The sequence below is a fragment of the Thunnus thynnus genome, chromosome 23 (assembly GCF_963924715.1).
Source record: "Thunnus thynnus chromosome 23, fThuThy2.1, whole genome shotgun sequence".
In the NCBI taxonomy this organism is placed as follows: domain Eukaryota; kingdom Metazoa; phylum Chordata; class Actinopteri; order Scombriformes; family Scombridae; genus Thunnus; species Thunnus thynnus.
In genome coordinates, this window is record NC_089539.1 from 10,940,298 (window position 1) to 10,966,527 (window position 26,230).

Genomic DNA, 26,230 nt, shown 5'->3' on the forward strand with positions numbered 1-26,230 from the left:
CTAACACGCTAAATCATGATGGTGAACATGGTAAACAGGGTTTCCACTAGTGTATTGCAAGCTTGGTGGGGAATTTTTATTGTATGTTGTATTAATGTATTTTTAAGATGTAGCATAAGTAGCATAGCTCCTTTAAGGAATAGCCCAGTGCGTAGGTTGTGTAGAGTGAGTGTGCCATCTCGAGAGAGAGAGAAACCCAACAACTTTTCTGGCAGAAACCCTGGTAAACATTATACCTGCTTAACATGGGCATGTTATCATCAACCTTTTTTGATGCTTCATTAAAGGCAATGAATCAAAGTGGCTTGACAAGACAAAAGGCTTGACAAGACAAGAGGAATGTACAGCCCTATCATACACATACACTCTGTCACCGAAAGGTCTTAATGTGTACACACCTTAAATGCTGATTGGACAATAAGTCGGGCAGTGACCTAAAAATAATATAAAAATCCAGTGGTAATCGCCCAAAGTTGCACGCAGACTGGAACACTTTTGTCTCTCCTCTTCCACCAAAGAGTCTCCCAAGAACCTCTGAGGCCTTGTTCCCGTGACGACAGGATTTGGCAGTCAGCTCTTTTGCCACACTTGTGATACAACGCTGGGGGCCGTTTGCCAGCCAATCGTAGCTCGGTTCCACATTGTTACATACTTTGTGATGTCTCGCTCCACAGCTCCGGAAGGGGATGAAGGTCTCCCTGGCAACTGGACAGATGCTGTGCAGGAGACATTACTGTTCTGTTCTTCAGACCCATGTGCCACACATACACACACATATATCCTACTATTTGTGATGTTCACCATTCACCTCCGCCCTGGGGAGAACCAGTGGACCAAGGAGGCTTCTGTGTTTCATGCACTGTTAGGTTGGCGAGGGGCTCTTTATGGCTGACTCCTGCCAGTCCTGCCCAGAGTCCATGAGTGGATAACCCTGCTGGCCCATGGAGATCTCATAGCTTCCCATGGGATTGTTATGGAAAATGATGTCCAACTGATGCATTATCACAGAAGGGAGCTGGCTTGTCGGTCTCAATGCAGATTGAATATAAGTGAGGTTTGGGAGGGGGAAAAAAGGGGTAGTAATGCTAATTTTCTGCAGCACTCTTTTTGAGTATTTGACATACCTCTGTGGGACCCAAGTTGATGGAGCAGAAAAACAAACAAGCAATGACATTTTTTGCATTCAGAACGTTTGTGTGGCACCATGCTGACAGCTTGCCTTGTAGCCCCAGAGAGCTGAAAGGGGTTTTTGGAAATGAACAGGTCCAGATTGAGATTTCCATTATCTCATGCCTGATCACCTCTCAAATTGCAATATTTCGCCAAGACAAATCTGTTCCTTCATGCTTTGCGAGTTTTAGGTTGGATTGTTTCATTTTGTGCCTATCTGAAAAAGTCATTTTATAGGTTGTTTTAGTAAATCGTGTTATTCAGAAATGAGCCATTACTTACACTAATTTGACACAAAGCTCATTCTGACCAAAGGCCCCATATTTCCCAGCTGCGCTGAAGCAAGTCATATTTACATGATAAAGACTTATTCATCTACCAGATCTACTTATATCTACAGTCCCCTTCAAGCTTTTTATCAGTTAAAATGTAATATTGTCCCCCCCGCCCCCCTACCCACCCCCTCTATGCAATGTTCCTCAGATCCAAGACACTACTGGCAGGACACGATCATCTCATTATGCCAGACACTGAATTTTTAATGGGTCATTACATTCGGCCATTTTCCGGCAACGGTTCTGTCAGTGCAAACAGGTGGAATAGGATTCTGTCAGGTCACCGTCTGCACAGGCAAAATATCTCCACTGATCCCCCATCTATATCCTGTCTGCGAAATGAAAAAAGCGTCAGGGAATAAAAGCTCAGTGCTGCCATATCAGAGCCAGATCTTGACCCCTAATGTCCTTGCGGAGTGGCTGGGAGACGGACGGTACCTTTCAAAAGCCATCAATTTATTTCAGGGTGAGGCTAAAGCTAATTTCAACAGCCCTCAAAGGATTTGCTGATATAATAGATTAGGTAGAGCAGCATTATAACCTCTCCGTGCTCCTATATGCCATTAGACTTGTTTGTATTGCATTACTGATTCAATCTTATTTAAATGTGCTCTGGTAATTAGGCCCTACAGTAATTACAGGGAATGATTGTATTAATGCAAACTTGAAAAGTGAGAATTGATAAATGCAGGGTTATTAATTGACTTCCAAATTCACCTCATGTTTATTCATGTTTTTTCATGGTGGTTCACTGTACATCACAGAGACAAGCACCAGTGTTCCAGACCGAGCGCCAAGAGCAAGAGACCATTAAGTCTTAAGAGACTTGCATTTGATGTTGGTAAAGAAAGAGAGAGAGAGAGATAGAGATAGAGAGAGCAAGAGAGTGAGAAGGGGTAGGAGAAAGAGTGCAGAGTCCGATCAATATTCAAACTGCAAAATGAATTTGACTGGAGCGAGAACTTTTCATCAAATGGGAAAAGAAATTGGATATGAAAGATGACCTGCCATAAAATCCGATATCCCACAATGCCATCTGTCAGACAGCGGCCGGGGAATAATGACAACGGCTAATGAAAGTTGAGCCCTGGTTCGGTGGTGGTTTAAATCAGCTCCTCGCTGCGGCCGCCTCGCTGTGCTGACTCAGTGCCCTGTCCTCTGTCTAACCCAGCTGGATGCCACCAAACAAAAGAGCTGGAAACCCATGACACCCTCCCAAACTGTTTCAAACACGAACAAATGAGGGATCAGGAACTTTGTGATATTACTCAGGTCCGGGAACAGTGGTATGCACTCGCCTCCGACTTAGCGGCAGGTCAAAGGTTCAGCACTTGTGGCAGTGGGGGACATGACAAACTCTTCAGCAGTGCAGAGGCTTCCTGTCATGGAAATGTCAACTTAGGCCTTCCAGATGAAGGACAGCCTTAGTACTCACTTTGCCACCCTGCTGCCCAAAAAGGGTAAAATACTTGATGTACCAGGTGAAATATGATGTTTGATTGATGTCAGATCCGATTTGAATCTTAGTGAATTTTAGTGATTCATAACTCATTGGATCTTGTGCAACCTTGAGCAATTTGTGTTTTACTTTAATTTAAGATCCAAATTTTCCATAAACCTTATTGTTTTTTATTCCTATTTCAAAGAGGATGTTGCTTCTGTTCAATTTTAGAACAATTGCATTCTTTAAACATCCATCCAATCATCCATCCATTTTCTTTACCGCTTATCCTCAAGAGGGTCGCGGGGGAGCTGGAGCCTTACCTGACATTGGGCGAGTGGTGGGGTACACCATGGACAGGTGACCAGTCAATCGCAGGGTTAACATATAGTATAGAGACAGACAACCATTTACACTCACATTCACACCTATGGGCAATTTATAGTCTCTAATTAATCTAACCTGCATGTTTTAGGTCTGTGAGAGGAGGCCAAAGTACCCGGAGAGAACCCACGCAGGCACAGGGAGAACATCAAAACTCCACACAGAAGGGCCCCAGCCAGCAGGTGGGTTTGAACCCAGAACCCTCTTGCTGTGAGGCCACAGTGCCGTGCCGCCCATTATTTAAACAAGAAGAAGAAGTCAAATGCATGAATAAAAATAATTTTTAAAAAAATAATAAAAGTTAAGCTGTAATGGAAATATTTGTCAAGTAACAGTGTCTGTTTTATATTTTTTCCTGTGAAACATGGCCTGTTAGCAAAATGCAAAAGAAGTGAAGAAGCTTGTAAAGGTTGTCTCTCTCTGCTGTCTTGTTTGCATATGAAAATTACATGGCTGCATCAAAATAAATTGTTGTTTTAAACGCTAAATGTATAAGCTTGAAATAGCAAAATTCTGAGATTGAAGCTGGAAGACAGAAATAAATTCCAAAGTGAACTTACCCCTGTCATGTTTTTAAATTGGATCTTCTTTTCTCTTATCAAAATTATTTGCCCTAAAATCAAACTGATCAGTCATTTATTACAGACACACATTTGTTTATTGAGCAGAGCATTCCACTGCTATATATTATATTATACAAATAAATTAATAAAATGTAATTCCATAAATAAAAAGTTTACCAAACCATCTATTTAAATGTTAAAAGTTTTAATGCCTTTGCCAACAGTGGGCGTTGATTATATCACAGCAGAAGAGTTATTAGACCTGACTGTATCTCCATCATTTGGTCCAACCTTCAAAGCTGACATTTCACAGCACAAAACAATGCACAGCATATGATTAATGTACAGTTTCTTAGTGATTTAAAGTAAGAGGTGCTTCTGTAAGACAACATGAAATTCGAAAGGTCAAGCTGTCAGATTTGTTATATTTCTAATGGTTCTATTAGCAGAACACCATGAGATGTAAGTAGCAACACCAACCTCCCATTTTTGAAATGATCTGTCAATAAATATATGTTTTCATTAGAGAAGCCTTTGCCTTAATCTGGTATATTTTCAGCATAGTGGATGTGAGGAAACTCAGCGCCTCTGGGCCTTAATCTGTTATGTATGTATGTCTTTTCAAAGCAGCATATGTAAAGTTAATGGCCTCTTAAATAAACTGTCAATCGTGCTACTGACAAGCATGTTTTTTTTACCCACCCGAGTGCACAAATCTTCCATGTTTTTTCCCAGCCATGAAAGATATTACCCAACACAGGAAAAGCTTCTCTCTCTTCCCTTCTCGTCCTCTCCCCACCCACCTCTACTTCATCCTCTGTCAAACAGCAGATTTAATAATTGATCCTATTTGATCCTGTCAATTTCTATTCCAATCTACACATACGACCCCCCTAGTCGGAAGAAGGAGGGGCAGTTGAAATCTCGGGAAGCAATGAAACCATATTGTGATAGATTTTGAGGGTGCAAGGTGACTAATGTCAGGAAAAGGGGTCTTTTATCTTATGGTCTCATTCAAATATATACTCTGCTGTTGGGCTGTCAGCCTAAATCATGGCTTGCTGTTTTCTCTGGGCCAAAATGGGAATTAGCAATATTGAATCTGCAGCCGAGTATTGAGCAGCTCATAGTGTTTCTTGTCTGACCTGACGGCAACATTGGAACAGCAATTAAAGCTGGCACAAAAAAAGTACAGAAAGGGGAAAAACTGAGCGAATTGGTTTCAGCCTCTCCATTAGGGGTATGAGGAGTGTACGGAGGATTTATGGCAGGAAAGTGTACGAATTTCTCTGACGCCAAATAAACTTTGGTGACATAACACTACTCTGTTGCTGAATTCCAAAGGGAGGAATACCTCCAGCACTCCGCTCAGTGCCCTGACTTACTATTTATTCCGTCAGGGCCAATGAATGTCCCGAGTACAGCTAGGGGGTGGCTGGAGGGCAGCTGGATGCTTGGTCTTTGTCTCAGCCTCATCAGGTGGAGACATTTAGACCAGCCAGACCCACCTTTTTTTTATTTTACCTGCCACTATCTAAAAGCAGTTTCCTTGTTAAATATTCATGCTGCCCTTCTCTTTCAGGCAGGCTAAGATTTTTTCAAAGTGCATAAGTGCTGTATTGGTGTTTCGATGGTGGGGCGTAAATGGAGCGTGAGGACTTTGGCAGATGTGCAGCCCAGGATTTAGCTGATAACAACCATGTCCGTTACATGCGAGAAGAACACCGGGGCGCGCATCTGATAACAGCAATGAGACGTCTACTTTTGTTTGTGTGGAGGAGAGCCTAAGAGACAGAGGGGGAGGAAAATGAGGAGGTGTGAGAGACTCTGAGGGGCCAGCCCTCGATATAAGAGTTTTTGTGTCCTTGCACTAACCCACCCGGCAGCTCCTTACTTGAAAGCCAGAACTTGCATGTCCTTGAGAATAACCTGCTTGTAATGAGTGCTATGTAATCTTCCATAGGACTTACTTTTAATTGACAAAAGAACCATCAAAGGCAACTTCATAGCTGGGACTAAGCGTAAATCATGTTTTAATTAAGGAGGATATAAGGATTCCTTTCTTCCCTCAGCGAGAAAGACTTTCCCAAAGGACTGCCTTCAAATTCCACAGTAACGTTACTCCAAATAGCTTAACTAGATGCTAATTGGAGGCTGTGCTAGCCAAGAGGAGGCTACATTCTTTTTTAATCAATCTTTTAGGCAAAAGGGCTATGGTTGTGCTTTTTTCTTTTAAAGGAGCCAAGTCGACTGCCCCAAAACAGTACTTCTTTTTAGGCAATGGATTTTACAAACGCAACAGAACAAGAAAGGTATATAGTGTCAGCAAATTGTTTGTGGCTTTACCCTTTGATTTTTCTTTCAGAACTTTCATTTGAATAACAAAAATGAATTAAGTTTGCTGTGCAATGCAAATTGAATGCGAGGCATATGAAAATGAATAACCATGAAAAGCTGTTGACATTGCAGCATGTTGGGTCATCTAACTACACATTTCTCAGGATAAAGACAGAGTGCTCAAGAAAGCAATCTAGGCCTGTCAATGACATAATGAACATTGATCAGAAACCCTCCCGATGTCCTAAGACAAAAACAAAATCCTTTTGTTTTGTCTGACAGAATGAGAACTTAAAACAACTTAAAAGTTCTTATTGATTTTTGTTGAGCTATCACAGCTCACAGTCAGAAGTATGATTCAGAGATAACCTTGAGATACGAATGAACCCAGCAAATCACCGCCCACAGAAGCCATTATCAGTCTACGAGTCATTAACATGTCATTTATGTATATTGGGGTGTGGGAGGGGGACAATAGGCCATCAGAGGGCCAGGTGGAGGAATTAAACTCACAAATCACTTAGGATCTGCTATTTCTACTGGCAACATGTTAGCAATAAACACAAACTCATTATTGCGGCGCACTCCTTGGCTTATAAATGTCTCCAATGCTGAGACAGGTAATAGTGATGAGTAAAGCCTTACATCACTGTTTGGTCTGATAGGCCAGAAGGGAGCCCACCCAGCATCTGTGTGTATTCCACCGAAATGGCTGAAATGGCAGCTGCAATGGCCTGCAAGTTATTTGATTAGGGCTCCCTGTGGACCAATCGTGCTGCTACAGAGAGAAAGAAAGACACAAAGAGGGAGGACTGTGCTGTTGATGTGCAGGAGCTACCAATAAGAAATGGTCTCGTGACAGTGGATAGTAAATTGTCAGATGATGCATCAAGGCCACCTTTCTGTGCAGTGCACTATTCTAAAGGGGTAAAAAATTAATATATTTTTTCCTTTGTAGTTGCAAATGCAATGTGTCAGATCAGTTGGCAAACAATCTCATTTAGGCGGGCCTTTACCCTTGAAAGCTGGCATCACATGCAAAGGCAAGTTTTATGATTCAAGGCCGGACAGTGGAAGAAAACAGTGAGTCACTGTTCATTTACATCTGAAGCAGTATGCCCTCTGGTGATCTCTGGGCAAATGATTTGTCGACGTTTCTAATTCTTGACTCTTACAGCTTAGCAAGTCAACTGAGAGATCGTAAACAGACATAAATGTGCCTGAGCTCACTGTACACATAACTACCTCATGCACACACTAACTTAAAGCATGTCATCACATCAGAACAACACTCACATTTCGCCAGCCCACCCAAGCACACATCACACGCCACCGCTAATGAATGGCACCGCTAATTAGCCTCCTCTCTTTCTTCTGCCTCCCACTCCCTTAACACAGGATCACAGAGTGTGGGTCGGTCGTTCTCAGTGTGGAGGGCAGACTATTCACTGGAGAGCCCTTTACTGCCGAAATCACCAAGATGCCGGTGAGCAGCTTGTCTGATTAGCACTGATTACTCTCTAATTGGAGTTCTCCAAAACACGATGACCTCTGCTTTGTTTACTGATGGGATTAATCACAGTCTGGCAGAATTAGAAATCCCAACTGAATTAATTCCTTCCTCATTATTTGGAAGCTGCATAGCTCAGCCCCTTACCCCTCACCACCCCGCCTCCTTTCTTTTTGGATGTTGAGTGGCCGCAAATATTTCAAATACTGTGGTGTGTAATGTACAAGTTCCAGGAGGGAATCTCGGTCCTGTCGCTGTTCACCTTCCTGATTTTCAGATTTGACCCAACAGGTGGCCTGTCTGAAATCTTCAGTATGATATTTAATTATCATTTCACAAGCTGTTTTTGACTGGTCCTTGAATGGTTCTATGGTTTTGGTCTGGCCAAACTATGGTTCTGGTAGAAACTTTTAAATTACTTGGCCTTGCACTCACCTAATTTTCTCAAATAATTGCTGCCTTGTAAGTGGGAATGTAATAAGAAGGATAATAAACGAGAAACCAGTAATTATTTTAAAATTGGCCCTTTCAAGGTGATCAAGACCCCTCCACTTCGCAACAGGGTCTTTTTCAAACTGCTTTTTTGGAGCTAATGACAGCTCACTTAACAAAAAGAGTGATTTTTATCTGGTGCAAACCAACAGACTGGCTGTTTTCTTGAATGACCATTTCACTAATTTTCAATCTTATCTCAACGTACTTGCTTACATACACCATTACATATATCGATACTCTTCTTATTGTATAAGAAGGCTTTGTTCACCACTCCAAATCTTGGGCGCAGTCACAAGCTGAACAAGTTGTACTGCATTGTATCCAGTTTTTGCAGTCTCTCTGTTATATCTGGTAAAAAAAAAAGAATAATTAGGGATCTTGGGGATGAAGTTGACTCTTTCTTGCTAGGCTCGTTCTATGCTTGCATCATCAGGTGAAGGATTTGGGGATGAGCATGATGAGCCTTTTACAACATTCACATACTGTTGTATTGACAGAAAAAAGGGAATGTGGGCATGTCAAGCTAATACAGAGATATACAGATGAGGCTGAAAACAGGTAAAGTGGTTGTTAAAGGTATCAGTAGCTGATGACAAGACCAGCAATGGGAGTGCAGACATGGGATGACAGAGAGTGTTGAAACCAACAGCCTTTAAGTTTGAGTGACCACTTCAGACAAGGAGGCTAACTGACAACATAACAAGAACCCTGAGATATGGGGCCAGGTGGAGGGTTTCACGGATACACACAGCAAAAGAGACAGACCGCAAAAGACAGGAACAGTTACACATGTAGACAGGTACAAAGACAGAAACACAGATGCATGTAGATAGATCTGGCATGACAGGCAGAAACTAGCCAGCAAGTGAGAGAACAGAACAGATGCTGGGGGACGGGCCTGGGCTCGCAGCCGTCACAACCACAGTGTGTTGTCAGCACAGAGAGGTTGATGGCGACATCACGGATCCCACTTAAGAGCCTGCTCAGGAACGTCGGCTTATCCATGGGGACCCAGTCAGGCAGCCGGTGCTGCCGTGTGACTGGCAATGGCAGGAAATGACCAGGTTTCAGATGATCTCACTGACATCTGTCACCCTCTGAAATCACGAGGCCGCATCGGCTCAGTCTATACTATAAAAATTATCCATCCTACAGAAGTCAGTCTTTATTTTTTCCCCAGGAAATCTTACAGGAATAATTTGACATTTTAGGAAGTGTATTTCCTAAAATTTTAAATATCCTTTGAGGTAATTTCTTGATATCTCTTTGATATCGATTGCATTTTTCTAGCAACATATCCCCAGTCTCTTTAGAATAAAGAAAAATACTTACTTTAATAAAAGTACTTTTTTATTAGGAATATTAGAACTACATACATAATTATCCACAGAAATGCAATGCCCATCCATTGCTGTTTCAGTAGTGTCCAGTACTCTGTTAACATGAACAGATTTAACCATGTGAGAGCCTGTAGGCCACAACCACTGATATACATATATTATGGAGAGCTTAATGGAATACGTTCCTCCTGCTTCCTAATCTGATGACTTTTTCCATTAGGCTAATTGCAAAATAATATATTTCAAAATGCCATGGAACAGTTCATGGTTATGGGTCTTTCCAAAAAGTGTCTTCTCTTCACACTCTCATGTACAAACCCACAGATGAAACTAAGGCTGGACTCTAACATTTACTCTTTCAGATTCAGCTCAAAAACTTAAACATGCAAGAATCAGGAGGTGCACTGAGTGAAACTTAGAAAGGGCTTTGACAAGACCTGATGTGCAAATCATTCTCCATCAAATCTTTCTGGGAACTGTGGGGTTTGAAAAGATCTCCAATCAATAGAAGTGAGCCTGGCACCTTCTGATGAGCGAACAGTGTGCTGTCATTTGAACGCTATCAAAGATGCATCTGCTCTGAATGGTTAAAGAGAAAACAGTTCCCTCATGCCACACAAGCCCAGCTGAATACACTCTTAGTCACCTCAACCAAATTGCCTTACTGTAGCCGCTATTACCACTGCGGGATACTAAAACATTTAAGTGACAGCTTCCAATTACACACCTATTGATTACAGTAGATTTCTCTATCACTCTCTTGTCTCTTCTATACCTATCATCTTTCTTTACATCCCCTTCTGATGACAAGACAGTGAGGCTGAACTGCCCCTCAGATCAGGATTTCAAGTCCTGATTTTGAAGATTAAAAATTACACTTTTATGTGTGGACCAGAACAGCAGAGTGTAGTACCAAAAGGCTGACAATAATTGCAGCGGTAATGGCTCACAATTGCACTTGTACACTCTGTACCCTCTGATCAAAAATGCTGTTAAGGCTGTGGATGTTTTTTACAGTAGCATTTTAGCACAGAATGGCCTCTTTGTAGCTTTTTGAAGGTTGCAGAACAACATTAGGTTGAACGTTGAAAGTCTTTATCTTATAATCTGCTCAGATAGCTTTTCCAATCCTGCTTTTAATGAAACAGCTGAATTCTCACTAATTACCCACATCACAAAAATTAGAAATGAAAGTTAAACAAGAGCAACTACGAAATAATTATTAAGGTCTGGCCCACTCTGTCCAAACGGCCCTGATATTTTACTACTGCAAATATACCACAGCCGACTGGGTTTGCCCTGACTGAACTGTGCTTACAAGCGGAATGCAAACGACATAATTGGCTATGTAAAACTCTTGCTCTATTAGACGAGGGGAGCATGGTGCCTGATAGCCTTCATCACCACTAATCTCCATCCACAAGGTCAAGGAGTTGCCCTGTACAAGACAAATGAATTAAAGCTCTGCCATCAAGAAATGAACCTTGTGTGACCGAATGGCGGGGGTGGCTTGCAGATTTTGTTATCTCAGTGAGCTGCAATGCACTTTTTTTCCTGATAGAAACCATTATTTTGTTGGAAAAGTGATGATAATAAAATCAGCGTTCTTTAAAACTCATCATGCATGTCTCCCATGTCTTCATGTTGCGTGCCGAGGTCTTCCTTGATTTTCTTCCCTTGGAAGAAGCCTAAAGCTTCAAACCCTGAAGAAAAACCAACTGCCACTTCCCAAAGCAGTAAACAACAACTCTGGGCACTACCAGAGCTTTTATGTGCGCAGTGTCTGACCCTGAAATAATTCCTCCTTTCCACCAAACCAGGCCTCCACTCAGAGGTAAAGATTAGCCTCCAAGCCAGCATTTAATGTAGAGGAAAAATATTGTGCCCCTACACAAATAAATCAAAATGCATTTAAGACTGGCCTGCACTCATTCATAACCCCCTGAAGCACACCACACACACACACACACACACACACACACTCACACCCTATCTCCCTCCTATGAGTATTGTAAGAAGCTAACACAGAGGCTGCATTGATAACACCAGAAATTTGTGCTTTCATTACCTTTCATATTCTCAGAGGTCCCCTTGACTCCCTGGGTGTGCATTTGGGTGTCGTATTACAGGTGTGTGCCCCTTTTCTACCAGTTTTTAATTGAGGCTCGCTAATGGAAGATGAAATGAACACATTCCAATGGCCAACTCTTCTAGTTAATCAATAAGGTCCAAGTCGGCTATAGGGCACTCACCCTTCTGAAAGACACTCACTTATTAAAGCCTGTAATCAAAAGTGCTTTGGCTGATGATAAGATGAGGTTATATTCATGAAATACACCCCTTTAATAAATCCACTACCATCTGCCCAAATAGATGTTTTTGAGCTATTACATCCTGTCCTCAAAGGACAAGGGGAATCGAAATCTTAATAGGGCTGGATTACGGCCGTCGTTGTCGGGTTACTTTAATGATGGACATTTGGCTGGAGAAATGACCAGAGAAAAATTGGTGAGACTCCACTGGAGACGAAGGCTGAGAAGCAAGTGGTCTGACCTCAATTACATGCGCGGCCCTCGAGCGATGGCTCCGCTTGAGTTTGTGTCGCACCTGCAGATGTACATTTGCATAGGTTCTTGTTACTACACACATGAATCTTGAACTCCTTGCATATACACTGTCAGGCACTTGCACACGCACACACTTGCAATATAAATATTATTACACTGCATGAATACCAGAGCAGCCTTGTGAGTTTTGTGTCTGTGGAAATTAGAATTTATATTTCTAACAATGTGCAAATCTTATCTAATTTTTTTTTTTTTTTTTTAAGAAAAAACTCCACTGATTTTACTAATCACTAGTCATGAGGGTTACTATTAAGTTGTAAAGCTGCTTACTTGGCTTGGGCTTGGAGACTAAAAAATTTTAATGGTAAGCTTACGTAACAAATTTAGGGCGTGCAGTTTGAAAGATGTGCGTGTTTATCAGGCAGGGAGATGTTGAACCTTTGAGTTTTCGAGTAGTTGTAGGCTACATAAAGCTGATAAGTTATGCAATCACTAAGTGTTTTACTTTAACCTTGAGAGGTATTTGAATCACTATGCAAAACAATTATTAACAATAACCTGCACTACAAGTAGTCTGTCAACCAAACTTTAGCAACGAATCTCGCTAAACTCTGCAAGCAGCCAGGAATAGTATCAACAGGCTACTGAGACTGCTGTCTGACTACATGAGCAAAATTGGCCCCGATCTCCGAAGAGGTCCCTTCAGTATTCTTTGGCATTAAGTCAGCAGCTCAGCATGTATGGGAAGAGTCACGGGCAGCGAGTATGTACGAGCTGGTATTGTCAGCAGCTGAGCTGAGTCAGGTCAAGTCAAGTAGACAGGTTTGTAGTACTGAACGGTCTCAGCAGTGAGTGCCTACAGCTATGGCAAGCCCAGAGGGGAAAACACGTATCAATCCATCAACACCTGCACTGCTCAAACTAAAGCAAGATAAACTTTGTCAGACGGTACTCAAGTGAGTTAACACAGCTGAAAGTTGTAATGCTACATTTTGATCGCTGGCTGTTAGTTTGATGATATATAAAAGCAGAGGTAGCAGGGGAAAGTGAGAGCTTTTATCAGTGTCAGACTCAGGGAGTGAAGCTGTGGCTATTTTCTGGACGCAGTATGTACCAGTGCAGACTGGGTACATACTGAACTCACAAAAATCTCAGTAGAAAAGATTTGTTTGTTTTGCCAGCACCAGGTCAAGCAAAAAGACTTAGACATAATGGGAAGTGTAGAATCCAGTGTCTTTGGAGCTCAACCCGTTATAGGGTCTAAGACTGAGGCTATCTCAGGCTTTGCAGCTTCAATTTTGACCATTGTTTTTGTAATCTGCCTCTAGCAAGTTCCCCAACTTTATGGAAATACAATACTAAATCAGCGGCGTGCTCATTTAACACACTTGCCTGAATTATTACAATAAAAAGGGTGAAAATAGAGCTGTAAAGGTGCCAGTCTGCATAGTAGGGGCTTAAGGGAGGAAATCTTTATGCTACGCAGACAGCCATTCCATCTTACATGCACTACATTCACTCGGGGTCACACAAGTATGAACATATACTACATACTGTACTCATTCATGCTCACATATATAAAAGTCAGGCGCAATAATGGAGGTGAAAAAGTGGTCAAGGTCGGCTGGGTAACTCATCTCCCTCACACACATCAATGTTGGCTTCACACTTAATGGTTAACAATAGCCATATCTAACTCGATAAGCACACATACAGACATACTAGGGGGGTTTACATATGCTATCAAAAAGACACATGTAAACAAGTCCTGTGGCACTTTCACACACACCTCACCGTAGCAAACCAAGCTCATTGTAGCACATGCTCTATCAATGTGATTTCTCTCTCACCCACTAACTGAGCAACATCATTTGTTCTGGTACAACTGCCAGCGGTGTATGTGAAGCTTGGCTCCCCCATAGCTAAAAATCATTACAAGTCTATATGTGTGTGTTACTGCCCAGTGGGAGGGACAGGGATGCCCTGAGCATTTGTAAGACTAGTGGCTGTTGTATTACATGCACACATCAAAGAGGGAAATGATCATGTCTTGCTGCATGGTATTATATGCAAAGCAACAAAGCAGGGTTGCAAAAGAGTTTGATTTTTTTTATGCTTCTGTGCCGGCAACAGCCGTGGCCGGAGGCATTATGTTTATGGGTTATCTGTCCCGTTTTCATGAACGTGATATCTCAGAAACACCTTGAGGGAATTTCATCAGATTTGGCACAAACGTCCACTTGAACTAAAGGATGAACTGATTAGATTTTGGTGGTCAAAGGTCAAAGGTCAAGGTCACTGTGATCTAATAAAACACAATTTTGGCCATAACTCAAGAAGTCATACGCTAATTATGACAAAGTTTCACAAAAATGTCTACTAGGATAAAATGATGAAGTGATGACATTTTATATCCAAAAGGTCAAAGGTCAACTTCACTGTAACATCATAATGTTTTGCAAAAACACTTTTCTGGCCATTATTCAATGCCATATTTCAGGAACAGAAGAGAGATTGTGACCATATTTCACATTTGGTCGGATACTGAATTGGTGACACTAATCTTGGGTCTCCACCTTGACACTGTGGTGATTGTATAGATCTTTGGTGCTGGTGGGTTGAAGATGTGCATGAAGCATCCATATGTTTGAATTTGTAGCTTCAGCTTTGTGTTCTATAAGAATCAACTTCATTGGTCAAGCATGTGAATACATACAAGGAAAATACACTTAATACCTTTTATTAAATTCCTTCAAACTCTTCACTACAAATATTATGAGTCTGGACAGACATGGATGTAAACTGCAACTTGACTGGTTGGTGGACGCATACAACTATGAAACGTTTTGTTTTTTGTTGTTTTTTCTTTTTACATAAAGCCAGACCAGATGTTCACCAACAATTCTATGTTGAAAATTCAGTAAAGGAGAATTTCAGCATTAGCAAAGAGAAAAGAGCACAAAAATACTGCTTTGGCCATGACCTCAACTGCATGAGTACTTTTCAATTTAGTGTTAAAAATCACTTATTTTTGTGCAGGATATAAACTATACATACTATACATACATCATATCACCCACTGCAATATAATACTGCTAACCCTAACCCTTTTAAACACATTGCATCCTTGAGCTGCTGCACAGTACATTACATCACATACAAAAAATTGGACTATGTAAGTTCTACTCTTAACAAAAGACATATTGAAAATTCATCATTTTGATTAAAATGACTGCAAAGTTCCTAAATATTGACTCACAACTCAAACTGAATAATTCTCTGCCCCCATTTTTATTACCCTCTACTATAAATTACGGCTTTTCCTCTTGGCCTGATACAGAGATGCGTGGCTTGGCTGCACCGGGCACCACTTAACTGCTGCAGCCCAGAAAAGACATTTCAGATAACTTGAGCTCAGTGGGTGCAAGCTCCCATTGAGCACCTAGCAACCCTGCTTTATTGTCCCAACAACTGGTGCTAATGTCACACCTCAATGTGTAACTTAGCCTTGACACCTCACACACTGGCTTGTTGCCCTGTGGTGGTTTTAGAACACCACTGAGCCTAGTTACCGTGTGCTGGCGAATGACACAAGGTGACTTAGTGCTTGCCCCACCATAAATTGCACTACTACACATCAGATTGATTGCAGTGGTGAGTGTGTTCTGTATGAGTGTGCATCTGCTCCTGCCTTACCTGTAACAAGCTCTTTCTCTCTCTCTCTCTCTCTGGTTAATTGGTTAAATGGGATACATGACATCAGCCTGAGGAAGAGAGCAGTGACAAAAATAAGGCCCAGCATTGTATGTCATGTCTACAGCAATGAGTGCTTTGGTGAAGTCGATTATATGACAATGTTTTGCTTCCTCGAGTACACAAAAGGTGCATCTTTTGTGACGCACAAACATCTATAATTATACTTTAAACATCTGCTTAGTGGCAAGGATTCAACTTAACATGCTGACTGCACCTGTGCAAACACATCCACCTAACAGACCTGCATCCCTGTCTATCGTCTGTATCTGTTTTGGAGTATATCTGGCCCTTTACTGACCAGATGTATAGTTTCCTTTCTTCTAGAGTGTATTTACAAAGGAAATGTTCCTCTCCAAAATACAATAGCCAGGATTTGACTGTATGTGTATTTACCTGAATATATGAATTTGTAAATTCATTTGGATGATGCAGTGTTCTTTGTTCGGATCCCCATTACTCAACTGTTGTATTCTTTTTTTGTTTATTTTTACCTCCCCTGCTTTTGGTATTTCTTTTTAAAACTAAGATATTTGCATGAATTCTGCTTTTGCATGTCTTCAAATCAGCAGACTCTCTTTTTGCTACAGTATTAAGCTCTAATTTTAGCCCATCCGCAAAAGAAAAACAACAGTATAGGTAAAAAATTTGGCCACCAAAATGACCTTTAGTTACGTTTGAGTGACAGACGCCATCTAGCGGCCGTAGTAATTATGACCTGGAGATGTGGCGCAGTTCAGATGACGTCAATATAAGGTAACAAATTTCCATATTCGGAGGAGGCAGGTTGGATGGATGGCTAGATGACAAAAAGTGGACTTAGCTATAGTAGACCTGTGTTTCGCTTCCCATTTCCAACTGCTAACCAAGTGTTTTTGTGCCTAAACCTTACCAGACCTTAACCACCACATTGTCAAACCATAAAATCATTAAAATCATTATTTTTAAACAGTGATGAAGTTAGAAAACGCTCCTATGGGTCATTCTGGAGTGCATGATACAATCAACCCATGTAGTTTAATTATCAGGATGTGTTGCCTAATTTCAACATCAACTCTGAGCAAATTTTAATTAGGACTAACAAAATGTTCTAGTACCCTTTTCTCTTGCAAGGACAGTATGCAGCAAGCAATAGATAACTGTGGACCTTGCAAATACTGTAAATGTAAGCACACATTACACATCATCACACACACCCAAATACACATACACACAAGGGTACCCACACATAGAAAAGAACACAGCCTTTATCTAGTAGATAAAAACAGCTCTATTTGGGCATTGGCTCAGAGCACGAGGAGATAACACTGGAAATTAGAGCGTATAAAAGCTTTCCCGCTGGGAGCACCGTCAATGGGTTTACTGGCAAATTTTACACAGTGTGTTGGTACTCATGTGTGTCCATGTGTGATTATACTGTACGCATGTGTTGTGCCTACAGTATGCGCTCGTGTGTGCTTGAACAGGTGCACATGTGATCTGTGAGTGTGTGTGGTTTGTGTCTAAGTGGGAGAGTGGAAGCATCTGGAGAATTATCCTGAAGCCCCTCTCCTCTCCCGCGTCTTTCTCTCTCTTCTTCTTCTTCTTTCCTCGTCTCCATTTCTCTCACTCCTGGTCTCTCTCTGTCGTTCTTTCTCATGGTTTGATTTGAAGCAGAACTCAATTCCTCAATTCCACACCCTGAGTGCTGTTGATAAGGGCCCTGCTTGCTGCAGTCGGACCCCAGAGAGGGACACAGTGTGCCCGTAGAATGGCAGAAAATCGAATTCCTCAAGACAATGAGGTCCATTTGTAGAGTTAAGCCGGATGAAAGGCCCATATTTAGCCAGCCACTGTTTCAGCCAGCATCTCCCTGTTTCCCATTGTTGGCCAGAGCAAAATAAAAGCTTATTTAAGAGAAAGAAAAGTTGTGAAAAAGTGTTTTGGCCCCATTAATTAGCAGAGAAACCAGCAGGACTGCTGATGTTTTACGCTTTTTGCTCCCATTTTCACATATTTATGCGTTTTATTCTATGGATGATTGACACATACAGTATTTTTTGTGTTTTTTCTCCATTATGTATGGACAGAAAATAACAAAAAACTAATTATGTAACATAGTGTATAAAATCAGGATTACTGTTTTTATGCGGCTGAATACATTGGCTAAATGGAACATAAATTGTTAAAAATTAATGAGAAAAGATGAATTCTTTTCAGATTAATAATGATGGAATATATTTTAACTGTGTGGGTGTCAGTCAACATTGAATTATTTAATTTCACATTTTTTGCAGCAACAATTTAGCTTATAATATATTAAAATCTAAGATTATATACAACATTACAAGTTTGAATTTATTAGTTTTGCTACTTCTGAAAAGCTACTTCCTAAAAGCCTACAGTAATTCTGCAACATACTGTGGATACAATAATAGTACAATGTTGCTAATTGATAATATGGGCAGCTTAATGCAGGATAATAAGCATAAATGGGATGTTACATTCAGGCATTGGTCCATGTGTGTTCAGTGAAGCAGGAAACCATGAATTCCTCATTAACTGTATGTCCCATTGATTCCTCCAATAGTGCAGTAAATGGAACAGACCTCAGTCAATGATCTGCCTCCAAACAATCTCTCTGACTGAGAAGTGACATCAACAAAAATAACAGAATACCATCTCTTGATTTCACTTTTATTTCACACAGGGTTTTTCCCATGGAGCTACAGTACATAGGTCTGAAATTTTGCAGGAAAATTCCTTTTAGAGCCCCTAAACTTTCGGCAGGTACCCCCTTTCTCACTCCATTTTTCTGTCCAACAAAAACTGTTGTACTTGTTCTTCTGCCCCCTCTTGTGAGAGTCCACTGTGATACACTGTGGCAGAGTGTTCTTCCAGAGCTGTCGTGGTATTGTGCAGCAGATGAGAAACCTCTTAAAAGGTGTCGCTGCCACTACTGCCAGCATTGTTGTTCTCCACTCCAGAAGACATGTATGCCACGTCCTCCTATTTTCCCTGAGGTGCCGCTGTTTATCTCTCCCAAACTGCCATGTGGTGAGATGGGACCTCCTGGTGGTCATGAAATCCAGCCATAGAGGCTGCTGGAATCAAGCTGCTGCATTCTGGCCTTGCAGGAGGCTGATTGTTTGTCCTCTGAAAAGACCCCACAAACCAACAACATCTGTTTGTTGTCTTCAGTCTGTGTCTGTGTTGCCTGGAGTTTACTGAGGTGCTATTGCCCTTAAGAGCAAAGGCCCCATCTCTGGCATCCATGACTTTACAGTAAATGCAGGGGAAAAGACAACTGATGCAGTGCGTTCAACCCAAACACATATAAAATCTCAGATGAAGTTGGGATGTGACAGGAGTAATCGTCAATGGGTCAGTTTTTATATATAAATATGCAGCTCTAATATGAATAAAGGCTATTTTCTTTATTTTGAACATAATGCTAGTCATTGTATTGTCTTTTTTTTATTCTTTTTTATTCACTCCTGTCTGCACTGGTGGCTGGTTGCTAGTTGGTTTCAGCCATGTGACTGTGCATGACGTTTGTGGATTGGCGACGCATGGTGCAGCCACCAAAATTCAAATGCCAACAATGGAGTCGTTGTCAGATACAGGGAAGACAGTGTTGCAACGCAGAGTAAAGGACAATGATCTGTGTATCACACTGACAGAGCTTTCAGGCAAGTATGAAGTTTTAAACAAGTTCCTAAGAGTCGAGGGTGACAGTGTTAAAACTCTGTATGCTGTTTGTCCCACTGATTCGGGGACAAGTGGCCTTCAGAGCACACGCAGGTGGTAGCAAAACGCAGCCAAGAATTACCTCTTTTGCGAAATGTAAAGTGCCAGTGGTGGTCAAGTCTCAACTAAACAACATGATTGCTCACATGTGCAGCCAAGATTTAAGACCCCTCACTGTTGTAGGGACAAGGCTTCATCATTATTGCTAAGGAGGTCCCTCACATCGGTGCTAAATATGGAGGCAGCATCAAAGTCGGAGATGTCCTGCCGAGTGCATGTACAGTTTCTCGCCATGTTGAAGACGAGTGAAAGGAATTTACAATCATTTACAATCATTTTGTAATGTTTAATGTTGGTCTCATGCAGTAACCCTGCAGTAAGGTAGCCTACAACCTAATGTGTCCAGCTACAATGAAAAGGTCCACTTTTTTGGGGAAAAAACACCCTTCTGAGTACTAGAATGGCTACGGACCTACTATAACTAAATGTATAACACGCTACACGATGTTTATCATTGTCTTTTGTGTCTTTCTTCTTCTTTTTTTGTAATGCTTCATCTCTTAATATAATGATAGTGCCTAGACTGTAATGTAACCAACAACCTTTGGGCAAAAGAGAGGACAAACACACACTACATCACAATTACAGTCCATTACAATCTTGGTTGGAAGATGTTGAACCGGGTCCTGGCCACAAGGGAGATTGTGGGTGTCAAAACCCATGACAGCATCAGACAACAGACATCAGACATCAGACAACATCAGAAAGACTGTGGAGTCAGTCCTTCGGGTTTGGGATGCAAAGACCTTTGTCACACACTTCAAAAGAGCTGGGTAAAATATTTTACAGTCCTGTCACGCCTGCCTGGTAAGGCTGTTTAAATAATTATAAAATATAATAAATAAAATCAACATGAAAAATCAACTGCTGTAATTAATAAATTGCAAAGGCTTTGTTCATTAGGCAATTTTGACTTAACTGTTTCAACTGTAATTCTTTTTTATGACTGAAACATTTAATATTTAAAAAATCTCAGTCAACAAATTGAAATTTTTATCACTTAGCCCTAGATGCTTAGTGTGCACTGTCTCTTCCTTGAATTTCAGATTACAAAAGGCACTGCACAGATCACTGAAGCAAGCAGTGGAGACGAGGTGGAATACCAGACTTGCAATGCTCCAATATGTAAGAGATACTCTGAAGTCTGGTAAGCTGCATGAGGTCCAGCTTCACCAAAACAAGCTCCATTATGTCAACAACATAGATCCAGACCTTCTTGAAGACCTCATCCACCTCTTGGAACCTTTCGATGAGGCTACCAGGCACCTCTCCACTGATCAGACACCCACTCTCCACCTCATCCTCCCGATCAAGGCAACCCTGCTGAGGGGATTGTTGCTTTGGGATGGAGACAGTGTGATTGTGAAAGAGGTAATATAATACAGTGCTGATTTGAATTGTTTTGTAGGTGGTCATTCAAGTAGCTAACAGCAGCTGGGCCCTATCCAGTAATAATGTTGCATATATCATCTGATTTTTTTTTCTCCTGCCTGAAAGAGTTGAAATTGAAAATCCACGTTTACCACAAGATCGCCACAACTCTCTCTCTCCTAGCCTGAAATATTTCTGAAGAAAAACTCTCAATGCTGAGGGGCATGAGGAGGTACAGACAGAGCACTCACAGAAAAATTCCAATATAATTACAAAATGTTCTCCCTCACTTATAGAGAGGCGTACAGTGTACACACACACACACACACACACACACTAATTTCCTACAAGTTGAAAATTACCTCTATCAATATTAGGACAAATTGGTATTTTACACTATACAAAGAATTATAATAAAAGTGCATTGTTCCATAACAATCTGTCTTTTTTCCTCAAAAGATCCACTCCCAATGGCCACAGAAGTGCACAACTTCTTCGCAAGTTGTGTGCAGGAGAATGAGAGGGAGAAAGACAGTGGTGATACTATTAAGGAGTCATAGGTCCGCCAATTGCTGCTAAAATATATGAACGAGCCTACAGAGACAATCTGCTCCCAGTCCCTTCTCAACTTCTGGCAGGAGATGTTAGGTGGACTAGTGCCTGTTGCCAGGAGGCTGCTGGCAATCCCAGCAACAAGTACCTTGTCAGAGAGGAGTTTCAGTGTTGCTGGGAGACTAATTGAGGAAAGGCGTACCACCCTCAATCCAGAAAATGTGGACACAGTTTTGTTCCTGCACAGCAACATATAAACTCCCTGGACTCATTGTGCAAGTGTTAGCTGGTTCTGATAGATAGCGCTAGCCCTAAGTTTCCTGGCAGTGTTTTTAATGTTTGGATAAAACCTTCTATATTTGTCAGGCCACCCTCTGGGGTATGTTGAGGGTACAGTCTTTCTGCACTTGTTTTAAATTTTTTTGGGAGGTTGAAAAGTTCCTCATAAAAATACCTCTTAACTGGTTAAGAGACATTTGTCATGTCAAGTTTTTTTTGTTTTTTTTTGTTTTTTTTTAAAGTGTTATATAGTCTGCATCGTCCTGGCCCCTGACTCCTTAGTCCTCAATGCTGCTCTCTTGCAAGGTGCAATTTTTTGTCACCATATTAAGAGTGTAACAGTAGGGCCATATAATCATACAACTGTGATCCTTGCCATGGTAATGTAAAAATAATTTGTCAGTGGTATATAAACACATCAAAATACAACATTAGATGCCATGTTTGGGTTTATATTCAATTCAGGTAGGCATGGTGTGATCCTTCCAAAAGAGCTAGAAACAGGGATCTAACAGCAGGCCCTCATTAGAAAAAACACAGGGACTCCTGGCCAATGTGTTATTTATGTCTTTATGCCCTTTAGTGAAGTCATTTTTAGTCTTTGGATTGAGGCAAAGTATCCCTTCTGCCATATTACCACAGGTGAACCAGTGTTCTTGGTACTGCCAATGTACTGGCCAAATGGCTGTGCAGTAGAACACAAAGTAATCTAAGAAAAGGATGGCAAGAACATCAAAACACAATCATTGCATTGCCTAAAGACTACCTTTCCAAAAAAAAGGGATTGGGATGGAATTAGAGTATTTTTTGTGGGAGTGGGATACAGCAAAAGTGTGAGCAAGGCACTGACGACTTAAGTACGCCAACATGATTATAAGGGTGTGTTGGAAATATTTTGCAATGAAGAGAGTATGCCATGTGAGTGGAGCAGCAACTGAAGTTGGGCTTCCTGAATTAGCTCACAGGCTTTGCTTTAATTTTGGACAAATACAATTTCTGACTCGATGATAGTGCTAGAGGAAAAGTTAAGGGATCAACAATGTTTCCTCCTCTTGAGGAGGACATAAATGTCTGTACCAAATGTCATGACAATCCATTGAACAGTTGTCAAGACATTTTACTAAATGTCAACCTTATGGTGGCGCTAGAAGTCAGGGGATCATCGAAGCCAGTAGGATTCATCCTCTGGGAATTATGAATGCCTGTACACAGTTGTGTGCCAATCCATTTTGTAGATGTTGAAATATTTCAGTCTTGACCAAAGTGTTGGACAAACCAACTGACAGGCATTCCCAATCCTAGAGCCACGCTGCTAACATTTCCTTTATCATTCTCCCCTATCTACTTTATTCTTTATCTCCATATATAACCACATAGAATACAAGCAAATTTTTGTCAGTCAATTAGACTATCTTTTTTGGTTCTAACGATGTTTTTGAGCAGACACAGCAGATGTTACTGATAGATGAACTTAAAAAAGAAAAGAACAAAGAGTTGGGAATCAAAGAAGTGATCCCAATTTCCGCAAATTTTGCAGAAAACAAAATGTGGCCAGAAATACTAAGATTATTGATACTGATTTTGCAGCAAATGTGTGTGGATATGATGCATACAGACATGAGAGAAAAGATGAGACAAAGAAACAAATTGTATGTATGACCAAGAAAGAGAAAGTGCCTGGTCAAGGCGGGCCAGATGGACACCAAAATGTCTGACTCTTCACCTCCTTCTGATCACCTCCTCATCCTCCTCCTCTCTCTTCATTTCCTCCCTTAAGAACTGCAGCTGAAATAGCTCTATAATGATACGTTTTAATGGCCCTTAGACATGCTGAGATCCACACAGGCCCTCAACATGCACTGCTGCCATTTCCCTCTGATGCATGCTCTCTGCCTCTCTGACAGCTTCCCACAGAGCGATGGGAGGAAAGAGAGAGGAGACGGACATGGACAGAGAGACAGACAGAGGAGATACTGCCTGTCTTCACATGAAAGGAATTCAAATGTCAAAGCTATCAAGAAATGCTTGATATGAAATGTTTTATATTTCATGTGAATCCTAGTGTCACTTTCTTCCCCTTTTCCTTTACATGTCTTTGTTGTTTATTTGTTGCATTGGAATGCATATACAGTGAGATGAAATGGAAGGAGGTGAGGAGGAGCAAACACAGACTTGATGACTTGTGTGTTTTTGTCATGGCAAATAGGAGGAAGGGGTGCAGTTTTATTGGCATTGATTGGAGCATTATACTGTGCATTGTTGCAAGATTATTACATTAACTGGTCTGACTTAATCACATTAGGAATGCGAGAGAAGAAAATGGAGTATGTCAGATCCTTGCAGATACACATATCATAGCCTTGGCCTTTCTGCTCAGTCGGTTTGTTTAGCAGCATGGCAGGCAGCTATAAGAACTGTGGGAAGTTTGCTGACTTCACTGACAAATGGACTTTTATTTCTTGAAAGGGGAAGGCAACTTTTCGGGATGATGATTTATGTTGTGTTTCTATCCACAGTGGCTGTTGCAAGCTACCCTACCAGAGTCCCTCAGATTTTAGTTTGAACCCATTGTCTAGATTGCTCAAAGATGACACACCTTTGTTCTCTAAAACAATGAAAATAGATCAATTGCAAATGCATTTTCTGAGGTTAACTCCCAACTTTTTTGCTGCTGTTGAAGTTCCTTCAAAAAGGTCTTTCTGCACCTGACCCCACTAAAGGAAGTGTTCCTGAAATGAAGTGACATGCCAGGCCAAAGTGAGGACAGTCTAGTTGGTATGCCTTATATGCCTCATTGCCCCATGACCTGCTTTATGCAAGCACCCTCTCAGTTCAAGAAGACAAATTGTGCCTCGTCAGTATCTATAAAAACCAGTGTTCCTTAGAGCCTAGCATTGGCTGCTCTAGAGGTTAATTGACCCCAGGCAGTCTACCTCCCTACACCCCAGTCAGGGGGCCTCTCAGTCTGGGTACTGAAGCTTTCAAAGCTGGCCTCTCTGTTGGAATCTGTGCCTCTCCCATTTCCTCCTGAACCACAGGCTCTTAACTGCGTTGTCTTGCTTTTCTCTTTTTTTCCCCTCTAACTCTATTTGTCTGTCTCAATCTATCTCCATCTGTTTCTCCCAGTTTATCTGCACATTCCACTTCTCATAAAATGACAGATTTCACTCCCCCGAGAGATGTGCAGAGGTCTGCTGGCAGGACCCCACCTGTTCACAGCGGGCCTCTGCACCTCCTAGCTGCCCTCCTTAGTGCCTGAGTGGATACTGACACTCTGGATGTGTCTGCCTCCATGTCGATCATAGCCAGAGTACATCAGGTGCCAATTATGCAAGCATACAGATAATAAAAATCAGACTCAAGTAGATGGGCAGCAGCTTGAGGAGATAAAACAGCTGGATGAAAAATAGGTTTGCACAGGATAAAATAAACAACTTTTTTTTTTTTTTGGATCAAATTCACTATTCAACTCCCTGAACAGATGGAGTATTTCTACACAGGATTAAAAAAATACTCAATAACAATAATTTCATGAAACCCTCTACGGATTTGGTAAGCATCACCATGGCCACAATTTCAAAGCCCCTAGCTTGCCCAAACTGATAAATATACACTCTCACACACACCGAAGACCCATGGTTTTTTCTTCAGCAGTCAGAGAATTTGAAAAAGCCTCATTCTCTGCTGTGATAATTACCCATGCTGCTCTCTGATGGCACATTTGCATAATCATCAGCCATTCACAGAGGACACACAAAGGATTATAATGAGGCAACAGAGAAACAAGAAGCATTTCAGGGAGCCATTGAAGACTTGCACTGAGAGGGCAGTCATTGTCGCCTAATTTTGCACACGGAACGCCACCCAACACAAAGGAAATATGTAGTGATCATCTGGTTAGACAAAAAGTAAATGCAAAAAAAAACCAAAGTGAAAATGCTTCGGCCAATGTGTCCCCGAGTATTTCTGTTGCATAACTTGGTGCACATAGGTTGCTCAGATTCTGTATTTGTGGAGAGTTGGTGGAGAGGTGAGCCAGAGAGTGGGAAGTGAAAAAAAATCCTCTTATCCTTAACAGACTTGCTGTTGCAACAATCACAGTAGGTGGAAGCAGCGGGAGCTGTCATATACACCTTCTTTTAAATCCACAGTTATTTCTCTAAACTTTGTTCTACTTGTTAAAGCATGAGCGCGTGTGCGAAGCAGCAGGCATCAGGTACATTTTATTTTGCTGCACAATGCAGATTAGTGTAAATTCCGCATAACATAATAAACACATCCTACCACATACATACTCTCATTTTATATAGTAACCCAAATGCCTGGTCCTGCTATGTTAAAGCA

The 26,230-nt window shown here is 41.3% G+C and overlaps 1 long non-coding RNA gene across 1 annotated transcript in view; it reads right to left on the reverse strand.

The window, feature by feature from the left end:
* Positions 1 to 26,230, reverse strand: part of LOC137175687 (uncharacterized) — a 262,964-nt gene that overhangs the window by 28,787 nt on the left and 207,947 nt on the right. Inside the window, exon 5 of the long non-coding RNA XR_010925686.1 lies at positions 15,839 to 15,906. This is a non-coding gene — a long non-coding RNA (uncharacterized lncRNA). The remainder of the gene's footprint in view (positions 1 to 15,838; positions 15,907 to 26,230) is intronic.